Genomic DNA, 15373 nt, shown 5'->3' with positions numbered 1-15373 from the left:
CTATTGAAAGGAGAGGAGAATGAAACCCATCAATATTTAATAAAGATGGTATATGCATTGTCACCAAACATTGCACAAAGTTTCTGAAGAGTCTTAAACCATAAGTCCCTCCCAAAATGCATATTCTGCCTATGGTCAGGTCTGTAGTCTGACCAGGCTCTACTGACTGGTCAGATTCTAGGCTGTTTTCCTTTAATATGCTGACTAACAGGGCATTGGTAGGACTGCCTGCAACAGCAACAAGAAAGACATACTCATGCTCACATGCAGCCTATGTTTCTGTCCTGATCTTGGCTCTCTGTGCATTTTTCCTTCATGTGAGGGGTGGTGGGGTTGTGTACTGCTGGCTGGATGTTGCAATAATAATAGTGACCTCCAGTGCTTAAATCCTTTGCTTCCAGACCTACTACAGAGAAGGAAACAGTGAGCTACCAGGTTAACTGCAAGGTTATAGGCTTAATGGGGTTTTAAATATTGCAGCTCACAGCACAGGAGGCTATAATGACCCTAAATTATACAAGAGGGTTAAAATAAACCTCTAGGATCAATGATTATTACCAGGGCACGGTAATAAACATACATTTCTGTGTTTTCCTATAACATCTCTCATTCAGGATATTAAGGCAATTTACTAGTAAAGCCCTATAACCCTGTTGTGATGAAGATAAGTAATACATAGGAATCACTTCCCTGTTTTTGTGAAATCACTTCTCTCTCAATGACATACGATAATATTACACAACACTTTGGGTCAAAATGTCTCATTTGATGTCAGAAGAAAATGGAAGAATATGGAAAAGAGCTAGAAATTTATGAATATATCAAGGGTAAATGTCTAACATTCACTTCAAAGCACCACAGGAATCTTAATAACCATTTTGCCATTACTTTTCACCCAAGTGTTTTCAAGGGAGAGGATAGTTTTCTGCCTCTTCCTTCCCCTGTATTACCGAAGCACAGAACTTCGTTAGTTAAATGTTACAACACGGCAGTTTTCCTACTTGCAGAATCATTACCATTTCAGATTCTGGCAAAAAAAGAAACCTTTCTTGAATATTCCATGGCCTGCCAGCAGTTTGGCTTGTACTGAATTATAAGTGGAAGTGGTTAAGCAAAGGAGTATTTTTTTCCCCCTGCTTTCCCCAGGCTTGCTTTGAACGTCCCCAGGGAAGCCAGGCTGAAAAACTGCACTCTGAACTGTTGCGTACCAAACAGGGCAGCAGGTACAGTTTATTAACACCAACGCAGTTCCCCTCCATCTGTCATTTTCCTTGGTTTGCTCCTCAAATGAGTGAAATTTGTTGTCCCCAGATGTAGTCCATATTTTCATTCTGGAACTTCAATAACAACTCTAACATTGCAAAAAAGGTGGCACAGCTGAGATCAAAACGAACTATATACACATTCCAGCTCAAGATTAATGCCGACAGAACAGAGTGTAATATGGGACTACACTATCCTTTTTAGTATATACAACAGAGAAGCAAGGAAGGAATATTCCTAATTGTCTTCGATCTGTTGACAGTGAGCTTTTTACAGTGTGAAATTCCACATGAACAGAAAAAGGTTATGTCAATCAGGACAAGAAAATGTCATAAATTCTACATTTTAGTTGTGTAGCTGAATCACGTGTCTACCGAAATTGTAATATCAGCGATGAGTCTGACTGGTTTTGTATCATCAATAAATCAGGACCCCGTAGCTCTGTGACTCAGATATCCTTTAATAAGATTTTTCTACGTTATTGGTTAAATTTTTTAATGCAGAGCTGCCTTTTTTGTTTGTATAATAATTGATCATAATATGCAAATAATTACTGTAAATGTAATTGGTCCAAGGAAAATGCTGTATTCTACTTATGAATTTCCCCAGTGAATCGCGCCTGTATTCAAATCACACAGAGTTTTTGTCACACTTGCGTTGCTTCAACGGAAGAGAAATGCCAGCACTTTTCCTTTGGCTAAGAGATGAATTGCCCTCTCTGTTTTATCCCTTGTATAAACTCAGGCAAATGATGAAAACCTGCAGGAATAGCAGCTGTACAATGCTGATCCAGTTGTCTGAAGTGAATAGAACTGCTAGCAGGCATAAAACTTGCGGAGTGCACTGATTCCTTTGGCACCTGAAACCATGAGAAAACAATTGTTTCAGTGACAATGCACAGTTTCTGAAAGGTTGAGGTTATGACAAAGGTGGTTAAATGGTGGCTTTTGGATTGCATGTGGATTGTGAACAATTCCAGTACAGCATGTATGCGTATCTGCAGCGTATAATTGGTTGTTTGGCTGTGCTAGCACAAAGGCTGCTGGGCGATTCATACCCTCAGCTGTGGAAGAAAGCGAGCTGGCGTTGCTGGGCCTCTCAGGACCCAGATATACACTGGGGCTGGCTCCCTCCCACAGGATGTTACAGCCCCCTGCAGAGCCGTTGTCACCTGTGAACTGCTACCGGAGCTCTCTGAGGAGGGCCCTGCTAGGTGAAACAAAGCAATTGCCCAGGACAGCATATTGCTGGGCACAGAAAAGTGTTTATGCCCCTTTTGCCCTTTTTTACCACACAACTGCTGCTGCAGCCAGGTGGGGTGTTAGATGTTACCGCACTGCCCCTGGCAGGGCAGCTGGGTGGTGACTTTCCCTTCTAGCTCCTCTCTTTCTCCCATTCTTAGTCCTATCCTCTTAATCAACCCTGGAAGAGCAAGTACCACTTTGCTTATAGGTCTGGCTCCGAGTTATGCTCAGCCACCTGGAGGTGATGGCATGTAGCTAAATGCTCAGGAATTTATTCTCCTGCCTCCCCTTGAATGTGATCTTACCACTGTCCTGGGTTACTTTCTCAGACCTGCAAGTACAGATATGCTCATCTTTCACAATTGTCATCGGTGTCAGTGGAAGGTGCTGTCTTCAATAGCAACTGCAGGTGCCGTGCAGCTAGCAGAACAGGGAATTTGACTAAACAAGAGCAACCATTGCACGTGGCATGTCTTGAATACTACTCACTAGTCTGGGAAAGACCGAGCATGGTTACTCATAGTTACTCCAAATTTATTTCACAGGACTTAACTATATACATTTACATGCGGTTACCTGCCTATACTTTGCCATTGTATTTTGCTCAGGAGCCAACAAATGCAGTTCATCTGTCCCAACAGTAAACCACCATCTAAACAAGTAACATTAGGTACTTTTTTTCATTGAATTGGGTCAGATGAACTGCATAGATGAGGTCACACCTTCAGCAAAACTATATATTGTATTTTGCCGCTGACTCAATGCATCAGCTGACTAATTGTGACTAAACAATTTTACAAGCAATGCGTGGATTGTGAACAATTCCAGTACAGCATGTATGCGTATCTGCAGCGTATAATTGGTTGTTTGGCTGTGCTAGCACAAAGGCTGCTGGGCGATTCATACCCTCAGCTGTGGAAGAAAGCGAGCTGGCGTTGCTGGGCCTCTCAGGACCCAGATATACACTGGGGCTGGCTCCCTCTCACAGGATGTTACAGCCCCCTGCAGAGCCGTTGTCACCTGTGAACTGCTACCGGAGCTCTCTGAGGAGGGCCCTGCTAGGTGAAACAAAGCAATTGCCCAGGACAGCATATTGCTGGGCACAGAAAAGTGTTTATGCCCCTTTTGCCCTTTTTTACCACACAACTGCTGCTGCAGCCAGGTGGGGTGTTAGATGTTACCGCACTGCCCCTGGCAGGGCAGCTGGGTGGTGACTTTCCCTTCTAGCTCCTCTCTTTCTCCCATTCTTAGTCCTATCCTCTTAATCAACCCTGGAAGAGCAAGTACCACTTTGCTTATAGGTCTGGCTCCGAGTTATGCTCAGCCACCTGGAGGTGATGGCATGTAGCTAAATGCTCAGGAATTTATTCTCCTGCCTCCCCTTGAATGTGATCTTACCACTGTCCTGGGTTACTTTCTCAGACCTGCAAGTACAGATATGCTCATCTTTCACAATTGTCATCGGTGTCAGTGGAAGGTGCTGTCTTCAATAGCAACTGCAGGTGCCGTGCAGCTAGCAGAACAGGGAATTTGACTAAACAAGACCAACCATTGCACGTGGCATGTCTTGAATACTACTCACTAGTCTGGAAAAGACCGAGCATGGTTACTCATAGTTACTCCAAATTTATTTCACAGGACTTAACTATATACATTTACATGCGGTTACCTGCCTATACTTTGCCATTGTATTTTGCTCAGGAGCCAACAAATGCAGTTCATCTGTCCCAACAGTAAACCACCATCTAAACAAGTAACATTAGGTACTTTTTTCATTGAATTGGGTCAGATGAACTGCATAGATGAGGTCACACCTTCAGCAAAACTATATATTGTATTTTGCCGCTGACTCAATGCATCAGCTGACTAATTGTGACTAAACAATTTTACAAGCAATGCAGCAATTACATAGCAAAATCAGAATGAATTCAGCACCACCTGAAGGCTGGGAATCAAATTCCATGGCAACGTGACAGGAGACGAAATGTAAGGGAAGCTGATTTGAGGCAATTTCTGCACAGAGATGGCAAAAAGCTCTCTATAGAAATGGGCTACTTAATTTTATTTCTTCCTAAACCCAGATTCCACTCGTTTCTTTTTCTAACTCCCATAAAGATATCAATTCCTCTGAGAAACCTACCTCACAGCAACAGCTTTGTTTGGGTAGTTCAACTGAGGTGAAAAATACATCTCAAAATGGGAACTGTGTTATAATTTTATTTATGTGGCAATTGCAAGCTGATCACATTGTATATTGTAAGGTTTTAGAGTATCACCTGCCTGTGGAATATTAGTACCAGGGTCTATTCCTGTTATTTATAAACATGGTATAAACTGAAATTAACTGTCAGTTTGGTTCCCAGAACTTTATAAAAATTTCACATTTTAGGGTCTTTTTCTGAATAATGTAACTAATTAAATTTTTTCTTTTTGTGAACTATCATATTCTATCGAGGAGCACACTTTATCACAATGTTTGGCAAAGGCATTTCCAGTTTATTAAAGAGACTGTGATTTAACAGTTTGGCCAAGGAGAATCTGCAGGTCCTTTGAGAATCATCTTAGCACAGGTGGAACAGGTCCCTTTTTTTCTAGCGAGGAAGCAAGTGGCGTATAAATATTTTACTAATGTGCTGAGGACTACATTTTATCCTCATGCAATATTAGCTCCTCAAGAAAATTCTCAGAATATATCAAGGCATAAGATGGTGTAGTCTGCGATTACTTGAAAACGTAAAACCTTGTTTTGTCTGTCACTCCTACCCCCATATCCCTGTGCAATGGCTGTTTTTTCAGAAGCTAAAGCAACACAGACAAACCTTGTTTCCTGAATGACTGATGGGGTAATGAAAATTAATAGCAGCCCCTACAAACACCATTGATTTTTTTAAAATCTTGAAGATTGACACCTTACCTTCGTATTTGAAACAAGCGTATGTCTCAGTTGTAATAAATGTAGGTATGCATGTATACCCTGATACCTGTGAGCATTGTCTGCAGACTCTGAGGAGCTCAGGGGCATATTTCAAATTCACTTCAACAAGGGCACCAGGCTGTGTTATAAGGATTTCGTAAAAATCCATCCCTTAGAATCTTGTAAGTAATCTCTTGGATATCCTACAGGCTTTCTTTCATAAAGCTTTCAACACAGAGTAGAGTGGGCTGCGCGTGTGTGTTTGTGAAGTTGCCCTGATTGAAATGCCAATATTCTCTCTCTCCCTGTGCTCTGAAATTTACTATTGCAATAAAACAGAAGCATCCCCTCGCATACCAAACTGAAGTGGCTATGAAGAACAACCACTGAAACCCCTCATTTATTTCATGGTTTCGGTTTAATTGACATCAGTGTTCAATCCATCCTACTGGCCTATTCATTGTCTCCCTCTCCTGGAGATTCAGTCTGGATTCAGTGTACAGCAAAATCATTACTGAACTGCAGCACCTTCCCTCTCTGAAAGGAAGGGGAAAGACAGAAGTCACACTGTAGTTAGAATCACAAGCATCTAATCTTAGTATTTTTCTTTTATCTACTTTTTTTTTTTTTTAACTTTTAGGTATTTCCCACAACACCCACAGCAAGCTACCCGCAACACCTCCCCTATCTCCCAGTCCCAGTCTCTGTTGAGGGAGAGTATGTTAAGAGGATATTTATCTATCTATCTATCTATCTATCTATCTCCCTGACTCCAAATAACCAGTGCCAGAGACAGCATAATACAAATATTTCTGAATAATTCATGAAATGATTGATGGGCAAAAAATATTGCAAACAATGTATTTTAGGCATATTGTTTAATCAGCAGCAATAAAAGTGCTCATTTTGTAAAGAACATGAATAATTTATTTTGATACTAAAGGATGAGAATTCCTGTAATGCATGATTTGTAAGAATGACCCAACCAGCTCTGATCAGAGACTGGGGAGCATGTGCATGAGTAGCATGCAGTGTGCAAATACGTAGGCAATGATGAGAGGAAAAATAAGTTGCTCAGAATGGTGAAGAGTCACTGGTACCTGCCAGTCCTATTGCAAGAATGGGGCCCAAAAAGTGTTTGAAATTAGGGTAGAAGAACTGGCGTGGTGTAAAATAAAGAGAGCAGGGAGGCAGATTTGGTAAAATCTTGCCTCATTTGGGGAAATAAAAACAAATATTACCTATAGAGAATAGGAAGAATGATGGGGGGAGAGGGGCACAGTACATGGAGTGTAACCTCCAGGTTAATGCAATTTCTTGGGGAAGAGTGTTAGGGAAAGGATGTGGTAACATATTAGGGAGTACTATGCTACAGAAGATTTTTTTTTTAATACTGAACACACAATGATCCTAACACTTTTTTTAGCATAGTGCAGACTGTGTGAGAAAAAGATCCCCCAAAACCTGGCTTTCTGGTAGCTCTCTCCTGTTCATGGGACAAATCCTCTTCCAGAGCGCTCTCTGACATTTGTATGACAGTAGTTGTTACCTGTGGGGACCACGTAGCCTCAGAGCTCAGCTGTGGTAGGGAGGGTATTGTGGAATAAGATGATTATGGACTCTAGGATAACCACTAAGAAACTATTAATTTATTCTGCACTTACAGCTCATCCCCTTTCTAAAATGTGTCAAAAACATGGCAAAAGTTAGGGGCAACTGCCAGTGGGATTTCACAGCAGGTGCCACATCAGTGCTATACAGCATACCAGCATGGGGACTCACTTTTGGTGAGAGTAGAGCCATTTGTCAGATGGAGCCAGTTTGGTGTGGCTTCTGTAGCTGAGAACTTAGAAAAGGTCCTGACACCTCCCCTCATCTGGCTAAGTAGAAGGACAGTCTCAACTTCTTCTGTGGGCTTAGAGTCCGCGTTGGTACCTGGTCAGGAGTCAGTAGATTCAAAGTAGCTGAACACAATCAAAAAAGTGAGGTGGATGGTAGATGCTGTTTCTACTCCATTCAGTGGACATTTCCTAAGTATCTGGTCCTTTTTAAAAAAAAAAAAAAGAAGAAAAAAGAAAAGTAGAGGTACTGTGTAAAAATATCTACAGAATCTAAAGCCCATCAAAAGAGCACTCTGCTGCTAAATAATGTAATAGTTTGTATAATTCATTAAATATCAATAAATAATTTAAAATTATCTGTAATTTGAAATGCTCCTGAAATTATATCCATTCCCCCGTTTGTTCTGTATACACTTGTACGGGGAGTTTTGTGGGCTTTCTTTGGTTTAAACTCTTGATTTTGAATTTTTTCTTTGCAGTCATTAGCATTAAGAGAAAATGGAAGAACAGTGGATAAATAATTTTTTTATTTGAGATGACTATCAGGAATGGAAAAAAGAAAGATTCCTTGAAGTGAGAATAAATCCTTTCTTTGGCAGATTAGCTGCTGGCTTCTAAATCTTCCTCCTGAGAGGAGAGTACACAGGAGGTAACAGGATATTATGTCTTTCCCTTCAGCTAGCTGTTAGCAGATTTGCTAGAAGTCCAGGTCATCCCTTCAGTGGCTTTCATGCCCTGTTTTCAGGCAGCAGGGTGTGACAGCGAGGCGTGGGCCTCAGGTGAAACTTTGGCTTTGCTGACGTTGATTCAACAATTCATTGACTCAGTAGGTAGGATTTCAACCCATGCGTCCCAGCCAAGCGCAGGCCACAGGCTAGCCCTCGATGTTTAATTATAAGGTGTGGGTTGTTCAGCAGCATTTTACGTCTGCGACAAAAAGAACCTCCAGTCAAATCTGTGGGTAATTGATGTGTTACTCCTTCTTTGCTGGATCAGAAGTAATGGCCTGACCTTAACCATGTCACTGTCTTCCTGCTGTATACATTTTCCCCCTTTGTAACAGACAGCAAAGAACTTTACAGATTCTGAAGCTAAAATAACAAGAATTTGTGTATGCGTATGAAACACGTTTCGCAGTACAGTGCCATAGATAAAAATCACAACAAATGTACTTTAGAGTAAACGAATGAATGAAATTTAAGACTGATACTGCAAAATAAATTTGGACTGGCTTTTTTTGGTGGGGGGAACTCATTAGACTGTGAAAATTAATCACACTGTGCATAGTACCCCACTGGCAAGACATTACTCACTGCAAAGTAATTCTGTTTTTTTGGGACTTTGCTTGTATACTAGATTGATGGTGATTCAGAGTTTATTGAGATTTTTGGTTTGCATCTCATTTATGTTTACGTCTACCAGATGGTCTTTATTAGTCATATATTTCTTTGGAAGTTTTTTTTTATCTCAGATTTGAGTGTCTGCATGATGAAGATACTCTATAAGTGAAAGAAGAAATTGAGCAATATTAAACATCACAGAAGACAAGTGATTGCTAAGGGTAAAGAAAACAGATTACGATTACAAATAATAGTTTAAGAGAAAAGCCTGAACTGATCTGCATTTTGGTTCTAGGGTTAAGATCTTCAACCAAAATGCTTATCTTGCTGTGTTCCTAGTCTTGAATTTGAGGATTTAAAGTTAGGGAAAAAAGCTAAAGTAGGTCAGTTTCTAAGAAAACTTTTTTAGTAGCAAGACTTCTTTTCTTCTAAACAAACCATTAAAATCTCATTGCCCAAGACATTTACACGGAGAAGCCCAGAGTGCATAACATGGTATTATAAGCGTAATATAGGGGAAGTGTAAGAAGCAATATCTGCGTAACCGTTTTAATGCCTCCTCCTCAGAATAGTAGAGTGGTTCGTGTTAGATCCACCTGGCCGAGGTTCAGTCCTCACTGTTGAGTGTTGCAGAGATCAGTGTTACAAGTTGACTTCTTGTATGAGAAACAAATCTTGGTCCCTGGTTTCCAGGGAGGGACACTGACATTATGGTATTGTTTGTTTGGGCGATATTGATCTTGCCGCCCCCTCTAGAATCCCTTCCTGGAATGGGAAAAGCACACAAAGATTTTGGAACCCATGAGAAATCTTTCATCATTTCAGATAACAGAATTGTCTTTTCAGTCATTAATGGCTGAAGCTTTATGAACAGGAGTTAGGTCATACATCCTCAAGGAAGAGTTTTCTCACAGTAGATACCAGAAAAGCTTCTGACAAATTTCCAGCAAAAGGACATCTTGCTGTAAGATACCCTGGTAATCCTTCCATGTACAGACATAGAAACTGGCATGAAAAACTCCTGGGCCTGTTAATCTTGCAAAATTCAGCTAATAATCAGATGTGCTATTCATGCAAAGTCAAATGAAAGTATAACTAATACAGCTCCATAAATACATATAAGGAGAATTAAAACAAAGAAAAGCCTTAGATAAACCCAGGAGGCAAAAATACTAACTCCAGAAGTCCTTCTGTTTCTGTCATGAAGCTAACTGAATTATTTTCCTTCAGCTGTGAATCAGTAACTCTTGAGACACGATGCTGAAGGAAAGCTAAAATAAATCGAGTTTGGGTGTCCTGGTTTAACCTCTGTTGGCAACTGAGTATCACACAGCCGCTCGCTCACTCCCGGCCCCCCCCGGTTGGGATGGGGAGAGAATTGGAAGAGTAGAAGTGAGAGAAATTCGTGGGTTGAGATAAAAACAGTTTAATAATTGAAATAAAATAACAACAACAACAACAACAATAATAATGTAATAATAATAATAATAATAATAATAATACACAAAACAAGTGATGCACAGCGCAATTGCTCACCACTCGCCGACCGATGCCCAGCCAGTCCCCGAGCAGCGGCCCCCCCGGCCAGCTTTCCCCAGTTTATGTACTGAGCATGACGTCACATGGTATGGAATGTCCCTTTGGCCAGTTTGGCTGTGCCCCCTCCCAGCTTCTTGTGCACCTGCAGCCTTCTCAGTGGGTAGAGCATGGGAAGCTGGAAAGTCCTTGACTAGTGTAAGCACTACCTAGTAACAACTAAAACATCGGTGTGTTATCAACATTGTTCTCATGCTAAATCCAAAACACAGCACTGTACCAGCTACTAGGAAGGAAATTAACTCTATCCCTGCCGAAACCAGGACATTGGGACTATAGACCACTGTCTCAAAAAGAGACAATGCAAATAAGAATTAGTTGCATCACAGCGCTTTGTTAAAGTTTAGCAGTGAAAATAGGGGGCAGTGGTACCAATTGCTTGGTATAGACTACAAGAGGAAAATTGTTTTCTGGTAAACTGAATTAAATCTGGAGTGACCAGAGGAGATGGTAGATGGAGTTATTCAATAACCTCTAAATCTGTCTCCTTAAGTCACATGGTAATGGCAATATTAACAGCAATCATGGTTTTAAGTCTTTCACTGAAATAAATAGAGCTTTGGCTGGAGTCTCCACTTCTTTTAGAGAGTAGGTTAAAATAAACTTCCTATTTTCTCACGTGGGATATGGTTCTTCCCATTGGGAAGTAGTCAGGGGTACCTAGAAAGAATCAGAAACTGTTCTATGATAGGAAGAAGGGGAGACAAAGCAAGCAAAGACTGGGAGATTTGGAAACCCCAAAACCAGACACCAGATATTTTGGCATGCACAACTTCTAGAGCAAAAGTGTTGGTGTGTCTGAAGTATGGACAGTAGCTCTGATGACTGATTAGGACGGTGGTATGTCCATACTGTACATCATTAAGAGCTGAAAAGCAAATTAGTGTTAAAAGTTGGTGTTAATTCAAGTTGGTTTTTTCTATTCTAGATTTTACATGTACTGTATTATCCAAATAGTTTCCCCAGTAACGTGACACATGTTTAAGGAGCTCACAGGAAAAAAAAGGCTGTGACATTTCTGAAAAGATATATCTGGCCTTCAGCAGATAAAAATTTTACCATGCCTTTTCTATTTCTTTATTCTGTATTGACACCTTTCCTCCTTCCCCATGTGTTCAACTTCTCCTGAACAAGTTTTCATTTCATAGAGTCACTACTGAAGCTGTAATCACGGCTGGGTTGGGCACCACGTCTCACCAGCCCAAGGCAACTCAACTTCATTGTTTTCGTGGGACCCAGTGGCAAACAGAAATTACAGCATCCCTTGCCCTGTTGCAAACGCTCCTTTTTTCCTGACCTCTTTCAATTTGAGGAAGATAAAAACTGTCACAATTCTCTTCAGGCAGTAATTTTTCAATAGCCATTGGTGAAAAGCACTATATTTTAATATCTGTGCATTCTTATATGGAACAATGTAGTTATTCACAGTGAACAGACTTTTCAGGAATTACACAGTCCTTTTGTAAAGTTCTTTCTCACTAAGCTACAGCTATGCCTTTAAAGCTATCCTTGGAGAGTTTTAGGAAAGCAGTTGTTTGCTCCACTTTAAATTAAAAGAAAAAAAGAAAAGCATGTGAATTCAGTACTGTTATTAGCTCAGCAATGTGAGTGGTACATGCCTCATCATAAATAACTTTTCTTGTGATGGAGCAGGCAAGAAATTTTTTTTTCCCTAAAAATAATCTTCACTCTTTTGCACAGCTCTCCTCTGGCCTGTAGGTGTCATAGTCAGAATACGGATGAAATAGATAAATATTAGTCTACTTACAAGAAATAACTTTCTGAAAAGCAATGCTCTTGGTAAGTAAGTACTGTTATTTATTGAAGCTTTGGAAGTGGAGAAACTACTCTAGTGTATAGACAAGCATACAATATAAAGGATTTCGTTGCACATTCTCTACCTCCAAAGGTGAAGTTTCTCAGGTTTCTTAGCTAAAAAACATTTTTCTCAAAAGTCTTATCCTGCAGCCTCCAAATCTGAACTTGCCTGTCTTGATCCCACTCTTCATCCATTCTCCCTCTCACTCTTGCTTCTTCTTAATACCTCTCTAACTCAGATAAGACTCAGAGAAGTGACTGAAAAGATTGAAAGAGCAGCATGTTCCTCCACCCCTTGAGAGAGCAGAGTGGTGGGCTGTATGTATAATAAAGCTACAGGATGAAGCTGCAGTGAATACTAGGGAAACATCTAAGGAACCTAGTATATCAAATACCAATTCTCATACTCTGTTGCCTACTAAGTAGTCAAGGACACTAAAGCTTAGATTTACCCAGGCTACCTTCAAGCTCTTTCCTGAACACCTAAATTAAAAAGCTTGTCACACTGTATAATCGATGCCATGTTCAAGCATCACCAGAGGAACACTGGTCTACCTAAGACGTAGTTCTCTCTAGTTCTCTCTAGCTGCAGTGGAAGCTAACAATGAATTCCAAACATGACATCTGTCCTGGTTTTGGCAGGGATAGAGTTAATTTCCTTCCTAGTAGCTGGTACAGTGCTGTGTTTTGGATTTAGGGTGAGAACAATGTTGATAACACACCGATGTTTTAGCTGTTGCTAGGTAGTGCTTACACTAGTCAAGGACTTTCCAGCTTCCCAGGCTCTACCCACGGAGAAGGCTGGAGGGGCACAAGAAGCTGGGAGGGGGCACAGCCAGGACAGCTGACCCAAACTGGCCAAAGGGATATTCCACACCATGTGACGTCATGCTCAGTATATAAAGCTGGGGGAAGAAGAAGGAAGGGGGGGATGTTTGGAGTGATGGCGTTTGTCTTCCCAAGTAACCGTTAAGCGTGATGGAGCCCTGCTTTCCTGGAGATGGCTGAACACCTGCCTGCCCATGGGAAGTAGTGAATGAATTCCTTGTTTTGCTTTGCTTGCGTGCGCGGCTTTTGCTTTACCTATTAAACTGTTTTTATCTCAACCCACGAGTTTTCTCACTTTTACTCTTCCAATTCTCTCCCCCATCCCACCGGATGGGGGGAGTGAGCGAGCGGCGGCGTGGTGCTTAGTTGCCGACTGAGGTTAAACCACGACACATCCAAGGTAAATATACAAAGTCACATGGGGTAAAACTAGGCCAGTTTCACATTAGTGATAAGATATAGTAGGATCTGATAACATGTTAGTAAGCTGCTCACATAAATGTTATTTAATCTACCATTGCTATGCAAACAACTTTGTAAACAGAGTACCAACAGCAATTCTGCTTGGCCAGTGCTCAGCTACTACAATTTGTAGAAAGAGCATAATTTTCTCCAGTGGAAGTTTCAGTGGGAATTCTAGTTCATCAAGGACAGAGGTGTTGGAGCCTTGGACATTTGTAAAGCATGTAAAAGTGAACACTTAGGAACAGTTTGGGGAATGTCAGTTTGAAGTTTTCTCTTTAATAACTACCTGAAAAATGGGACTAGAAAAAGAAAGTTTTATATCCTATGTGTAAATGTGCAGTGCAAAGAAGGATTATAATTTAAAGAAGATTTAGCTATGTGATTAGAATTGGTACCTTCCTCTCTTGAGCCTTCTTTTCTCCTCAAAGGCGAGGATAAATGGTAAACAATTCTTTGATGTCATTTGAAAAATAGAATCCTTGGTTAGAACCATGAATCCCTCTTCTGGCTTACTATATAACTCAGTAAAAGATTTCCATGCTTATTGCTATAGACATTCATTTCTAGAAAGATCTAATTTAAGGATTTCTAATTATTGCAGCATGAAACCAGGCTTTAGTAATTCTGAATAAGAAAGACCTAGCAAATGTATATACCGAGGACCCTAGACCTCGACATTTCTGTGACATGTGGATCTATATATTAATTTACTCATGTATTTCCAGATAATGATACAATCTTGTGCAAGAATTTTAGGATGCAACTGGAGATCATACTCAGTTATTCTTGGAGCTGTATGGCTTCTGTAGCTCAACATTATTATTTACCCCTAACTACCTGGAATAAAGGATTTAGCATTTCCCTAGCTAAAGGAGCTAAAAGTTGCATTTGGAAGCCCTAATGGATATTTACAGTAGATTTTCAAATCAATATTCTGGATATTTCTGTTCTGATCCAAGTATTTTAAAACCTTCTTAAAGTAGTCTAAATGGGGCTTTGAAGTTCATGCTCTATAACAGTATCTTACTGCTGATCGCATTACATCGTGAAACACTTCACCGTGCATTTGCTCCAGACTGTTAACCCTTAGTCAGCTGTAACACACAGAGCATCATGTGCTAGGAGACGATGATAGTTTTGTCCGTTTTCTAAGACACCACCCTCTCAGATACTAGTGTACATCTGCCAGACATTATGTGCTATTAGAAGAAACTGGGGAGGGTTAGCCTTATGGTCTCTTGTTTCAACCTGTGGGTGGGTAGTCTGGTAAGAAAGTGGTGCCTGAAACTTACTGTGTCTTGCAGCTGGCACCATGCCTGAATTGCTGCTGAAGACGAAGGGAGTAAAGCTGCTCAGAATCAGCTCTTGAATTCCAAAAGGGCAAGACATGAGGACACTATCCAGAATTTCCAATAGAAGGTAAATTAGATTAAATTTTGAAGATCTGGGGTCATTTCTGGGTGCACCCATGAAGTTGTCTAACTATTCTGATACACAGAAATCTGAGATTTGTAGAGAGTTTTATTTTTCATACTACTCAGACTAGTACTGGCTGAATGAAGAGGTCCTGCCTGTCCACCTGCTGTAGAAGTGTGTTTGACTTTGTTATGCAAAGTTTCGCTCTAGCTAAACTAGAAGTGTGAGTGACACTAGGAATCATGCTGTGCTCTGCCTATGTTTGAAGGCTGACTCTAAAGCATGTTTTTGGGTCTGACCTTTGGAAGATCTCCATGTCTTTCAGAATGACAGGGGCATGATATGACTCACTTCACACAACTTTATGTTTCTCCTGTATAGATATTTACACATCTGGAGAAGTCATCCTTGGCTCCCCTTACAGTTATTGGGTAGAAATAGACAATTTAGAGGCATGATTTTTGACACAGCATGAAATGTCCATTTTTCCTCCATTGACTCTAAAGGTGCTCAAGACTATTAGCTCAGAGGTAAACCTGCATTTGCTCACATAAACCAAACAAAAAAGCCTGATCCCATACAATGAAATAACTAGGAAGAGTTTCAGTTACTTCAGGGAAGTCTGAATGCATAAAAAAATAAGCTGGA

This window comes from Pygoscelis adeliae, unplaced genomic scaffold (genome assembly GCF_000699105.1).
Source record: "Pygoscelis adeliae isolate BGI_AS28 unplaced genomic scaffold, ASM69910v1 Scaffold40, whole genome shotgun sequence".
NCBI classification, from domain to species: Eukaryota; Metazoa; Chordata; class Aves; order Sphenisciformes; family Spheniscidae; genus Pygoscelis; species Pygoscelis adeliae.
This window is presented reverse-complemented; position numbering follows the sequence as displayed.